Consider the following 13,097-nt stretch of genomic DNA (forward strand, 5'->3'; position numbering starts at 1 on the left):
AAAAACGTCGAAAGTCGGGAGTCGCCAGCTGATCGCTTAAGATGTTCCACTTGAAAACGTCGTAGAGCTTTATGACGTTTTAAAATGTCACCGACGGCATGACGTTCCCAAAACGTCATGGGCACCGCCCGAGTCCAGCGTGGCAATCGACGTGGCAAAATTGTGACGAAAAATAACGTCGTTATCCGAATTCAGCCCGGTCCATTCAGCTCCTTATGTGGGTCGAGCCCATTAGTTCTGATTATTTTTTCATCTTTGTTGGGCCTTGACTCGTTACGAGCCCAATTCTTATTTGAATTTGGCATTTTTAGCTTCAATGTTTTTGGGCTCATGGTTTTTGGGCCTCATTTTTTCACGGTATGCATCGGGTCACATTTTATTCATATTCCAATTACGAACTTGATAGCTAATAAATAACCCACATTTAAATCGAATACACAAAAAATGCACGTAATTATACTTCAAATAACACCCAAAATTAGTCAATGTAGATCATCTCACAAGCGATGTGTATACAATCACGGATGTGTATACAATCACGTGATTACTAGGTCTACAAATTTGATAACTACATAATTTCCACCGCATCACTATTTTGTATCATAATTTTTTGTTATTCATTGATATATTTCATATTTGGAGATGATACTCATGTTATTTCATCTATTTTGCATGTTTCATGATTATTGGGGGATCGCGCACCGGAGCGCCAGATTCCGCGGAAAAAGCACCGTCGAATGCAATATTTCGGAAGATCAACAGCTGACGGAAATTATATGAAAAATCCTATTTTTCCGAAGACGAAGGGAGCCGAAGGGGAGCCGAGGGGACCCGAGGTGGGCCCACCTCATAGGCCGGCGCGGCCCAAGGCCCGGCCGCGCCGCCCGCGAGGAGGGGCCCACAGCCCCTCTCGCCTCCTTTTCTTCGCGTACGTCTTCGTCCCGAAAACCTAAACCCCGGGAGGATAGTCGCGAAGAGTCACCCGCCTGCGGGGTGGAGAACACCAGAGAGAAGAGCTCTCCCGAGAGCTGAAATCTGCCGGTGGAAATTCCCCTCCTGAGGGGGAAATCGACGCCATCGTCACCGTCATCGAGCTGGACATCATCTCCATCACCATCGTCATCATCTCCATCATCATCACCACCATCTCCACCGCTGCACCTCGTCACCGCTGTAACAATTTGGGTTTGATCTTGATTGTTTGATAGGGGAAACTCTCCCGGTGTTGATTTCTACTTGTTATTGATGCTATTGAGTGAAACTATTGAACCAAGGTTTATGTTCAGATTTTTATTCATCATCATATCACCTCCGATCATGTTCCATATGATGTCTCGTGAGTAGTTCGTTTAGTTCTTGAGGACATGGGTGAAGTCTAAATGTTAGTAGTGAATTATGTTGGTTAGTATTCAATGACATAGGCATCCCAAATGGGCACTGCCTAATATAGTACCGGGGTTTATTGAAGGCCCACTACCCGAAGAATAAGAAGACTCGAGAGCCCAAGATGTATTTAAGGAAAAGATAGAGTTGTAATAGGAAGTGTTATTTGTAATGTCGGCGGGATGAGTTAGAAACCGTCCCGGACTACGTAATCCTTGTATAGCACGAATCCCTCGGCTCCACCTATATAAAGGGGGTCGAGGGACGAAGATCATCGAATCATTGTCTGCAAACCCTAGTTTTCATATTCGTCGAGTACTTTTCGGCTTGAAACCTTCGAGATCTACTTGCCCTCTACTTCTAACTAAACCCTAGCCTACAATCCATAGGCATTGACAAGTTAATCCCTTGTCAATTGGCGCCGTCTACGTAGGAATTAGAGGCGTAAGGATCGATCTCGATGGCACGTTCAAGATCTTCGACATCGTCAACCGGAAGCAACACTATGGATCGAGGTAAACGGATCGCTGCTTTGGTCCTGTTGATTTTGTTCCTCACCCACCCTCCCGTTTGGATGCATATGCGTATGTGGCGGAGCCCTTGGAGATGACGTTCGGAAGGTTCCACTTTCGCGTCGAGAAGGAAGGATCGTATCGTGTCGAAATTCCGATTTCGTCGGGATCGTCGGCGGTCGATTCTGAATTTTCAAGCTATGCATCATCAACTGAGTCAGAAGAAGAAACTTCGGCAACACGCTACGTCAACATCAGAGCAAGAGAGAAACTCGCCAAGATCTTCAGCAACGCATCGTCTGAGTCATCTGCGGACTCATATATAAGCGATGGCTCAAGCGATGTCGACGATTACGACTTCATCGACAAATCTCTCACGGTGGGCAAGGTCTTCATCAATCCCAACAATGATGTCACCAAACCCAACATAGATGCTGAGTACAAAATATCATCAGATTTATGCTATCGAAGATCAAGAGGAAACATCGGAGGCTTTCGACCAATTGGGAAATCCTTTTGTCGATCCCTCAGATCTAAGGAGAGGTATGGGCACTAAATATGTCGGGCCCACACCACGCGTCGAGTCCAACTTCCACGAGCGGCCTGGGATAGAGCGGCAAAAGCCATAGATGGTTCGAGAACCAATGACGACAACGGCTACGGCTCAAGAGCGCAAGCTTATCAATATATGCTCGCACGAGCGCCCAGAAATAGAAAAACAGAGCAGTCGAGTTGAACAGGAGAAAGGCGGCAGCTACGCATCCGGCGGGGAGAAGGGCGGATCTAAGTGGACGAGTCTAGAATTTCGGGTGATAGCCACGGGGAGGCTCGGAGCGAGAGGAAGATCAAGGCTACAACACATACCGAGCAGACAGAGAGTACTTGGTTCAAAACCTCGACATGTCCTTTATGTCGATAGATACAAGAGGAAATATTATCCCTAGGACACCGAGAAGCTGGGTATATGGCGACACAAGCTTACATCCTCGCATCCAAGCCACCCCCGGGAGATCCAAGGGAAACATTATACAACATGGCATTGGCGAGGAGTTGGAGCTATGGGGACGGCGTTCGTAGCAACGCCTCCCGGAAGGAGCGGCAAGGCAAAATAGTCCACGACCTGCGGCGATAACGGCGGCGGCTCCGGAAGGACCAAGTGGAGCAAGAGACACGGGAGTGCAAGCAAGGGTCGACGAGAGCAAGGCAAAGCGAAGAGATCATCGGCGGTCCCGGAGCTTAATGACGAGGATATGTGCGGTCTACGGTGCTTCACGAGAAGAGTCCGAAAAACTCGAGTCCCCTCGGGATTCAAGTTACCCGATCACTTCAAAAAGTTCGACGGCTGCAAGACCCGGAGGGCGGTTGAGTGATTACCTCGAGACGGTGAAGCTAAGCTGGAGGAACTAGAGCAACGGCGATGCAAAGTATTCGAGGTGCACTTAAGTGGAGCCGCACGATCTTGGATCAAAAAACTCCGCCGGGGATCCATCGGCAGTGGGAAAGTTTCGAGGACGTTTTCGTCAAGAACTTGAGATCCACATGCAAGAAGCCTGCATCGTTGGAAGAGCTGAGGGCGTGTCGACAAAAGCCGAGATGAGTCAATGAGAAAATACATCCAAAGGTGGAACATCATAAAAAACTCGGCGGAAAATATATACGACGAGAGAGCAATAGATGCGTTTGTCGCGGGAATCGGGCGCGGAGATTTTGTCGAGGACTTGGGAAGGACCAATCCAAAAACGGTATCCGCGTTGATGGAGATAGCAAATAGATGGGCGAGACGGAGAAGACGCTGTCCACAATAAGCGACACGAGGTCGCCGGAGGAGGACCGTGGTCGAAATTATCGAACGAGGCGACGATTTCCTCGGCGGTATCCGAATTACTGACGCCCCGGGGCAAATTTCGGCGGGATTTCGGTCAAATACGGGAGGAAGCAACGAGAGATGATTATCGGAGAAGCAATGAGCAGCGAGGCGATAATAGGGACGACTCCGTAACGAGGCAAAATAGTGGGCCAAGGTTTCCACGACCTTTTATGTCTCCCGAAGAAATCTTTGAGACGGACCGTGCCGGATGCACTTCTTCCTCGGCCGGCAATGGGAAAAGACGGTCGGGACACTGCCCGGAAAGATTGTCGAAATTTTCAAGCAATGTTCGGATGTGCGAGAAGCGCTCACGCACGAGCAGCACGAGAGAAACCCTCGGGAGCCTAGGAGCGAAGTTCATCTACCGCCACCTCCGCGATTACAGAAGGCAATCAACACCAGCTCAGAATAGCGGCGGCACTGCACCACCACCCTATGTTGATCCTAACTCCAACGGGCGGTGTCGATGATTCGAAGGAAGGCCATCTAATAGAGCTCAAAAAGTAATCTCACGACAGGTGTTTATGGCGAGAGAAAATGCCTCCACCAACGGTTGAAGTACCTCAATTGGTCGGGGCAAGACATCGGCTTCACCATAGCGGACCATCCGCAGCAAGTTCCTCGACCGGGGCGGTCGGCACTCATTATGCCGGCGGTTATCGCGAGGTTTTGATGTTTCTCGAGTATTCATAGATGGTGGCAGCGGCTTAAACCTCATGTATGCGAGATACATTGAGGAAGATGAACATATCCTTAGCAAACCTGAAGCCAACGGACACAAGGTTCCACGGCATCACACCGGAAGAAACCAAGTTACCCATTGGGGAAGATCAACCTCGACGTTCGAGTTTGGAACTGAGAAAATTATAGAATCGAGAAGCTGGAGTTTGAAGTCGTGGATTTCCCATCGCGGTACCACGCTTTGTTGGGACGACCAGCATACGCTAGATTTATGGCAGTACCACACTATACATACATTATGGAGATTGCACTGGACCCAAGGGACCAATCACGGTCAAAGGGAGTTTTGCCTTAGCTGATAAGTGCGACAAGGATTTCCATCGGTTATCAGAAACCTTCGGGATGCAAGCTGAATACTTGGCGTCGAAGAGCATGACTGATTACGACGTATTGCCAGACGTCGGAAGGCCAAATAAAGAATCAACTTTCAACACAGAGAAAAATTCTAAGGAGGTGCGAGATTCACCCGACGGATCCAAAAAGACGACATCCATTGCAAACAACATGGATATCGCATAGGAAAGCGCGCTCGTCGAGTTCCTCCGTGAGAGCTGGAAAATCTTCGCATGGTGTCCAGGCGACATGCCGGGAGTACCCGAGGAACTTGCGAGCACCACCTAAATTTGGATCCAACAGCGAAACCAATCAGACAACCTTTGCGGCGTTTTTCGGAACCAAACCGCAAAGCTATGCTATCAGAAATAAATCGACTAGAGGAAGCTGGTTTTATCAGAGAGATATCTACAGAGGCCACATGGGTAGCTAACCCAGTGATGGTGCCGAAGAAAAACACGACAGTCCTTCGCATGTGCGTCGACTTTACGTGTCTCAACAAACATTGCCCTAAGGATCACTTTCCCCTCCCAAGGATCGATCAAATTATCGACTCCACGGCGGGTTGTGAACGTCTTTCCTTTTTGGATGCATACTCTGGTTATAACCAGATCAGATTAAAGAAGATGATGAAGCCAAAACAGCGTTTATTACACCTTACGGCGTGTTTTGCTACAAGACAATGCCCTTCGGTCTAAAAAATGCGGGAGCAACATATCGAGAGGATGATGCGAAGTGTTTAGCAACACGGATTGGGAAAAACGTGCAAGTATACATCGATGATGTCGTCATAACATCAAAAAAGGGAACAACGCTGATCGAGGATCTCAAAGAAACTTTTGACAACCTCGACAAATTACTGCCTCAAGGCTGAACCCGACGAAGTGTTCTTTTGGCGTCCCAGCGGGAGAACTACGGGGTTTCTAGTTTCAGCAAGAGGGATTGAAGCAAATCCCGACAAAATACAAGCCATAGTAACAATGAGGAAGCCAACGAAGTTGAAGGAAATACTGACGACTAAGCTGGGCGAGTCGCGGCTTTGAGCGGATTCGTCGCCAGGTTAGGAGAAAAGCGTTACCATTTTATGCGCGATAAAACAAGGAGATAAATTCCGGTGGAACGAAGAAGCCGATAGAGCTTTCGAGGATCTGAAGCGAAAAATCTCGACACCACCAATCCTGGTAGCTCCAAAGGAAAAGGAACCTCTCCTGTATATTGCGGCTACACCCCAAGTGGTTAGCACGGTGTTAGTTGTCGAAAGAGAAGAAGAAGGGAAAATCCATGGAGTGCGGCGACCGGTATACTTCGTGGCCGAAGTCTTGTCGCCCTCAAAACAAAGGTACCCTCGGTACCAAAAGCTAGCATATGGAGTGTTCACGACGGCCACGAAAATTGCGTCACTATTTTTCGGCACCCGATCATAGTGGTCAATGAAGCTCCTTTGTCAAACATCTTGAACAACCCGGAAGCCACGGGTCGTGTCTCCCTTTGGGGAATAGAACTTTCCCCTCGGGACATCACGTACGAAAAAGAAAAGCAATAAAGTCGCAAATACTACCGGACTTCATCGCGAGTGGATGGAGTTGCAAAATACGGGACCCCAGTTTATCGAGAACATGGACTATGAACTTCGATGGGTCCAAGAGGCTAGAAGGGGCTGGCGCGGGAGTAGTACTCATATCACATGAAGGCGACAAGTTGAAGTACATCCTTCGGATGTAGCGTTCCCTAACGCATCTAACAATGAAGCGGAATATGAGGCTCTCATACACGGGATGAAGATGGCGAAAGCACTGCGGAACAACTTCGACTAAAAATCTTTGGCGACTCACGGTTGGTAGCTCAGCAAGTTATGAACCAATGTGACGCGATCAATGATAGCATGATGGCATACAAGGAGGTGTACAATGAGCTCGAGAAATTGTTCGATGGATGCGAAGTAAATCATATTAGCAGATTGAGCAACGACGAAGCCGACGTTCTTGCAAACATCGGGTCGCGGTGCCTTGCGGTCCCACCGGGTGTATTTTGGGAGGAGATAACGAGAGAGATCCTTGAGACGACAAAATCAAAAAAGAAGGAGAAGAAACCCTCGGGGGCTATCAAGGAGAAGCAAGAGGAAGAAGAAGAAGAGCAAGACCTGGTCCTAGTAATACGAGATACCATGGATGCAGCCATACATATCATATATCCTCAGGAAAGAAATACCCGATGATCCAGTTGAGGCAAGGCGAGTAATTCGACGCTCCAAAGCTTTCACGGTGGTTAAGGGAGAATTATATAAGCGAAGTATTTCGGGCGTCTTGCAAAGGTGCGTTACACGAAGAAGGAAGAATAATTCTAAAGGACGTACATGAAGGAATATGTGGCCACCACGCAAGTAGTCGAGCTATCGCAGCCAAGGTTTTCGGGCAGGATTCTGCTTGGTTGACGGCAATAGAGGACGCTAAGGACATAGTACGAACTTGCGACGCGTGTCAAAGGTTTGCCGCAAAACCTCACTCTCCGACGGCGAGCTAGCACCAATACCTTTGTCATGGCCCTTTGCACAATGGGGACTCGACATGGTAGGCAAGTTACACAAATCGTCGCCGGGAGGAAAGGAATACATGCTAGTAGGCTGTCGACAAATTCACAAAGTGGATAGAAGCGAAGCCGATAAATTCACCGAGACGGAGCATCTGCGGTAAAATTCATAAAAGACCTCGTCTTCCGATTTGGAGTGCCCCACGGCATCGTCACGGACATCGGCGGCAACTTCACGTCCAATGAATTCAAAGACTATTGCGAAGAGGTGGGTATCAAGCTGAACTTTGCATCGGTTGCACATCCTCAAACCAATGGGCAAGTCGAGAAAGCCAATGGCATCATACGCAATGGCATCAAGAAGCGCTTGTTAGGACCACTAGAAAAAGCTCGACATACCGGCACGAAGAACTACCAAGTGTGTTGTGGAGCATCCGAACAACTCCAAATACGGCGACACGGGAAACTCCGTTTTTACGGTACATGGAGCGAAGCCGATGTGCCAATCGAGATAGAGCACAACTCTCCACGTGTCGCGGAGTATGACGAAGAAACGTCGAGAAAAGCGCTAGAAGATGATGTGGACGCACTTGATGAAGCTCGAGATGAAGTATTGTCTCGAGTAACCAAATATCAACGAGGACTTGAAGAATTACCACGATCGACGTTTGCGGCCAAGATCTTTCGAGGTGGGCGACCTAGTTCTTCGGCTCACGCAAAAAAGTCATGAAAAACTCGAGTCACCATGGCTCGGCCCTTACATCGTCACGGAAGTAATCGGAGGAGGAGCATACGGGATAAAGGACAAGAAGACGAGGGTGGAGGAGCCAAACCCCTGGAACGTGGCGCAACTCGGGCGGTTCTACGCCTAGAGTCGAAATATAGTCCTTGTAAAACTTCAATGTCTTGAAACGCCCGCGAGTTTTCGAGACGCACTCTTTTCCTTTTCGGGGCATCGAGTGGGGCCGGAGAAGGTTTTAATGAGGCGGGCTCGCGGTGCTGCAATATAATAAAGATAGTGGCTACATCACCTTTTTCTTTATCAACGTGACCAAAGTCATCGCTCAGATGCAATTTCAATATAGTTCATCGATGAAAGAAGGAAAAAACCTTGCCTTGGTATTCAAATACCTCGTGAGTCAATAAAAATACAAAATAGTACTCGAGTAAAAGCTCGGGGGCTCATATTTGCCTTCAAAATATAAATGCCTTGGTCCACAACCTCGCAAATATACAAATATAAAAAGTCACCGAAACACTCGGGGGCTAGACAAACATAGAAATATAATGGTTGCTTTACAATATAGTTATGGACTACAAAGAAGAAATCTCTACAAGAAGAAAATAACTAGTCTTGATTCAGTATGTCATCAAGAGTAACTCTGTTCTCTTCGGGAGCGGCACCAAGAAAATCGGCATAATGGCCATCGGCAAAAAGTCGGCATCCATCCGAAGAAGGTCCTCAATCATTTCTTCGGCTATAGGTCGTAACCTTCGTGTTAATCCTATCAACACCAACTCTCAGACGTTTTACCTTTTGATGAACCCTCTCGACAACTTGGGCAAGGTCAAGCTTCGAGTGGCGGATCTGGAGCATGATAAGAGCAAATGCGGCACCAGCTACCAGTTGTGCTTTGACAAAATCGTGGATACTGCGAGCATCCTTGAACCTTTCCATCAATTCAGGAAGAGTTTTTGGTGGGACATTCCGAGGAAACATGGAGTTGTAAACCATGGATAAGGTTTTGGTACAGAAGTGAAGGAAATCACGGGTTTGAGAGGTACGATCCTGAAATGCGGTAATTTGGCGGGTCCTCTCCGGAGTGGCCCAAAACAAAGAACCATGGTCCAAGGAAAGATTGACAAGGAGGTTTGTCCTAGTGTTTACCCTCTCTTCCTCGGCGCGACATCAATAAAGGCACCTATCAACACAACGAAGGGACAACCTTTAGGAGACAATAGCATGAAGATGAAAGATATCACAAGACGAGACAAACATACCCGACATATACGCAGCTGGCTTCATTCATTAACTCGAGCATGAAATTTTCTCGAGTGACCGCTTTTCGGCTTCGAAACGGCAATCTCCTTAGCAGCCACAGCCTCGCGAGAGCTTCTTGAAGAGCAACTTTCGGCTTCGGATGATTTACTGAGACTTGCTCCATCATCACAAGTGTTTGCTTTTCGCATGCGAAGTTGTTGTCGAAGATCATTCAATTCTTGCGACAAGGTATCATCGACGGGTGCGAGTATCGATAGCAGTTCTCTCGCGCGGGAAGAAGGCGAAGCATTGGAAGGAGTAGGAATTGGAGTATAGTTATCAAATATCAGCTGAAATTTAAACAGAACAACATCAAAAAACGAGGCAAAGATAGAGTTCTTCATTAATCTCTTGGGAATAATTACAAGGGCACTACGGTGGAACTAAGGAAATACGTGTCGCCAAAAGACTACTTTGGCGACAAGAGCAAAAGAAGCAAAAGAAAAACAGAGGCATGCAACTAGACCTCAGGCCTTGACGAACTAGGAGTCGACGTCGGCTTGATCCGAGATACGCCAAGATTTTCTTCGTATTGGGCTTGGCCGCCTTCATCGGTGACTTCCACCTCGGCTTGTTCTATCGATCGGTGTCACCAACCTTCGTCCGATCGAGGTACTGCTGACTATCGGCAACCAGAACAACTGATATTTTCAACGGCCACCTTCATATTCTCATGGCGTATCTTGAGCCCAAGATCTTCGATGTATTGAAAAGCTTGGCAAGGTCAAGGAAAGTCGAAGGTTCCTCTTTCTTCGGGAAGAAGTAGGGGAACAACGCCGACAAAGCCCCAGCGGCATTGGCCACGCCTTCACGAATTTCGCGTCCATGGGACTCTAGAAGAGAAAGTGCGTCAAGAAGAGGGTCATTGACGGGCTTTTCCAGGTCAAAATCTTGGTTGGTTTGGGCTGCCACACAAGAAAGAACATTAGTCAAAAACCAAGAAACAAGAAGTACAAACAAAATAGAAGGGACAAGTGATATTACTCAGTGTACGTCGACTTTGCGAATTCAAACGCTTGATGATCCCTTGTTCTCGTGCAACTTGTGCAGATTTTTGCTCGTGCAAGGCAGATTCAGCATCTTTGAGCCTTTGCTTTGCAATTCTTCGACACTAGCGGCCTTTGCTTTGGCATCATCGGCTTCGGCTCACGGCCGCTAGCGGCAAGCTCAGCTTTCTTGCGAGCCGTTTCACTTTTCTCAAGATTCCGAGCAAGTGACTCGGCACGTTCGTTAGCCTACGCAAGTTTTTACGTCGAGATGCGGAAAAGAAAAAGAAGAAAGATCAGAAATAGCGACAAGCGGTTGGCGTAAAACACCAAGGAAAAACAACAAGTGGAAAAGTCGTACCTTCGACTCTGTCTGGCATACTCGCGGTACCCAATAAATTGGGACCCGATGCGGATAAGATCCTTGATCATAGGCTGTCAACGAAGAAGAAAAGAAGGGGAAAAACTTCGGCATTACAAAAGTAAGGCTCCATAAAAGCAAAAAGAGGAAAGATGGATCTCGATAAACTTACATCATCCAAGAGGCTGCCGACGAATAGTTGCTCGGTTGAGGAGGAGGCTCAACGATCATTTCAGCCCTTGCCCTTTTTGGCGAAGGGACAAGGGGGCTTCGATGGTGGAGTAGTAGTGACGACGTTTTGTTGGGGAGGCGATGTTTCATCTCCTTCAACTAACGTGTACGAAACAAGCACGGTGCGTGACGTCTTTGGTCAGGAGCTACGTCGATGGCTGGTACTTCTTCCTCATCACTAGTAAACAAAAATCGACAGTACAAAAGCAAGACGAGTTAAATCTTTCGAGTACATCAAAAGAGGAGGAGAGATAAAATTGACTTACGAGGCTGATGAGGGACTCAAAATAAGGATCATAAGGCTGCCTTCGGATCGGAAGGAACAACTTCTTCAGCCTTAGAAATGCCGGAATCCTCGACTTCGGTCCTTTTCCTTTTGTTCTTCGGAGAAACGAGCGGGAGGAAGGGATTCGGTCGATTCACAGCTTCGAGACTCAACCTCTCTCTCATGAGAAGCCGCAGATTTGTGAGAACCCGCGACTTCACTTCCCGGGAACAGAAGGAGCCTTGAGTATCTTCGGCAACAATACCCATTTCTTCGACTTCTCCATCCTCGGGAAGAGGAGGAAGGGAAGCCATAGTAGGGTGATTCTACAACAAAATAGCGGCGAAGAGAAAGATAGCGAGATATTAATACAATGAGATGCGGGAAAAATTCAGAACAAGATAAAAAATTCGAGAAGGCAAAATACCTCGGGGAGAGGATTAGTGGGCTGTAGGGTTCCACGCGACAAGAGGAAGGAATAGGATCCTTCTTACTCGAGCGAGGTAATTCTTCGAACAAGCTTCTCCAAGTCCTTCACGGAAAGATCATTGGAGAGCCTATTGGCGTCATTGGCACCGAGAATACGTCCAAAGGGGATTTTGCGAGCACGAAGAGGCTGCACTCTAATCCTAAGAAAATAGGCTATGATTTGGACACCGAGACAACTCTTTTCCTCGAGTATTTTGGAGGCTGATGAACACGAGTCATAAGAGCCTACGTCGCCTTTTTCTCTTCTTCGGAAACTTCGGCGTCCCAGGAGTGGCGGCGTTGAATCTTCGCGTTTCCGTCGAAAGGAACTATGTTGTGTTCCACGGAATTGGCGCTTTCTTCGTGTATGTAGAGCCACCTCTTGCGCCATCCTTGGACAGAGTCGGGAAATTTGACGTCGAAATAATCGACATCGGTTCGGACACAGATAACTACGCCACCTATGTTGTAGGTGGCGTTGGTGGCACTCATTACGGCGAAGGCGGAAAATGCGTTTCCGAGAGAGCCCAATTGGGAGCAACTCCAAGAAAGCATTCGCAAAGTGTGATAAAAATAGAAATGTGAAGAATGGAATTGGGGGTCGGTGGGTGCAGTTGAATCCCATAGACAAAGAGAAGACCGCGGAGGAAATCATGGATTGGGGTAGAGAGGCCGCGGATAAGATGATCAACAAAACTAACCCGATACTCCATTGGAGGCTTGGGATAGCTTTCTTCAGGGAAGCGGATGGCGTCTTCCTTCTTCATCGAGGCCAAGCCTTTTCATCGAGGTTGGCGTCTTGGTTGGAGATTTTGGATCTCTCCCACTCAAGATCTTCGGCGGCCATCGCGGACTGCAGAGTCGTTGTGGCGGGTCAAACGCGCACGCGGTGGCATCCACGGCAGCGGATTGAGCAATGTATGCGAGAGCGGGAAATCGGCGAGGTTGGGCGCGAGAGGAAGATTTGCGAAGAGGAACAGGTGAGCGGCGCAAGCGAGGATGAACGGAGGTTGAAGACAGGTTTATATAAGAATTGGGTGAAGCGGTGTACGCGTTGGATGAGGAAATCGTGTGGTGAGAATTGATCTTCTAGTTACAAGGGCAAAAAAGTATTTTCTTTGGGATAGGCGTTACCGTACGTGCACCGAGAAAAAGCGGAGGACGTGTGTCCCCCACTTGCACGACGTGTCAACATGGTGGGAACGATGGACCCACAAAGCGAGAAAAATATCGACCATTGATAGAGTTGAAGAAAATTTGACAAGGGAAAATATGTCGACAAGAGAAAGGAGAATGGCGACTGGATAAGTTATTTGAATGCATCGGGAGCCTTTGGTCAGAAACAAGTTTTTGCCCAAATGCTCGGGGACTACTTCGAAAAAA

Source organism: Lolium rigidum, unplaced genomic scaffold (assembly GCF_022539505.1).
Source record: "Lolium rigidum isolate FL_2022 unplaced genomic scaffold, APGP_CSIRO_Lrig_0.1 contig_6788_1, whole genome shotgun sequence".
Classification (NCBI taxonomy): Eukaryota; Viridiplantae; Streptophyta; class Magnoliopsida; order Poales; family Poaceae; genus Lolium; species Lolium rigidum.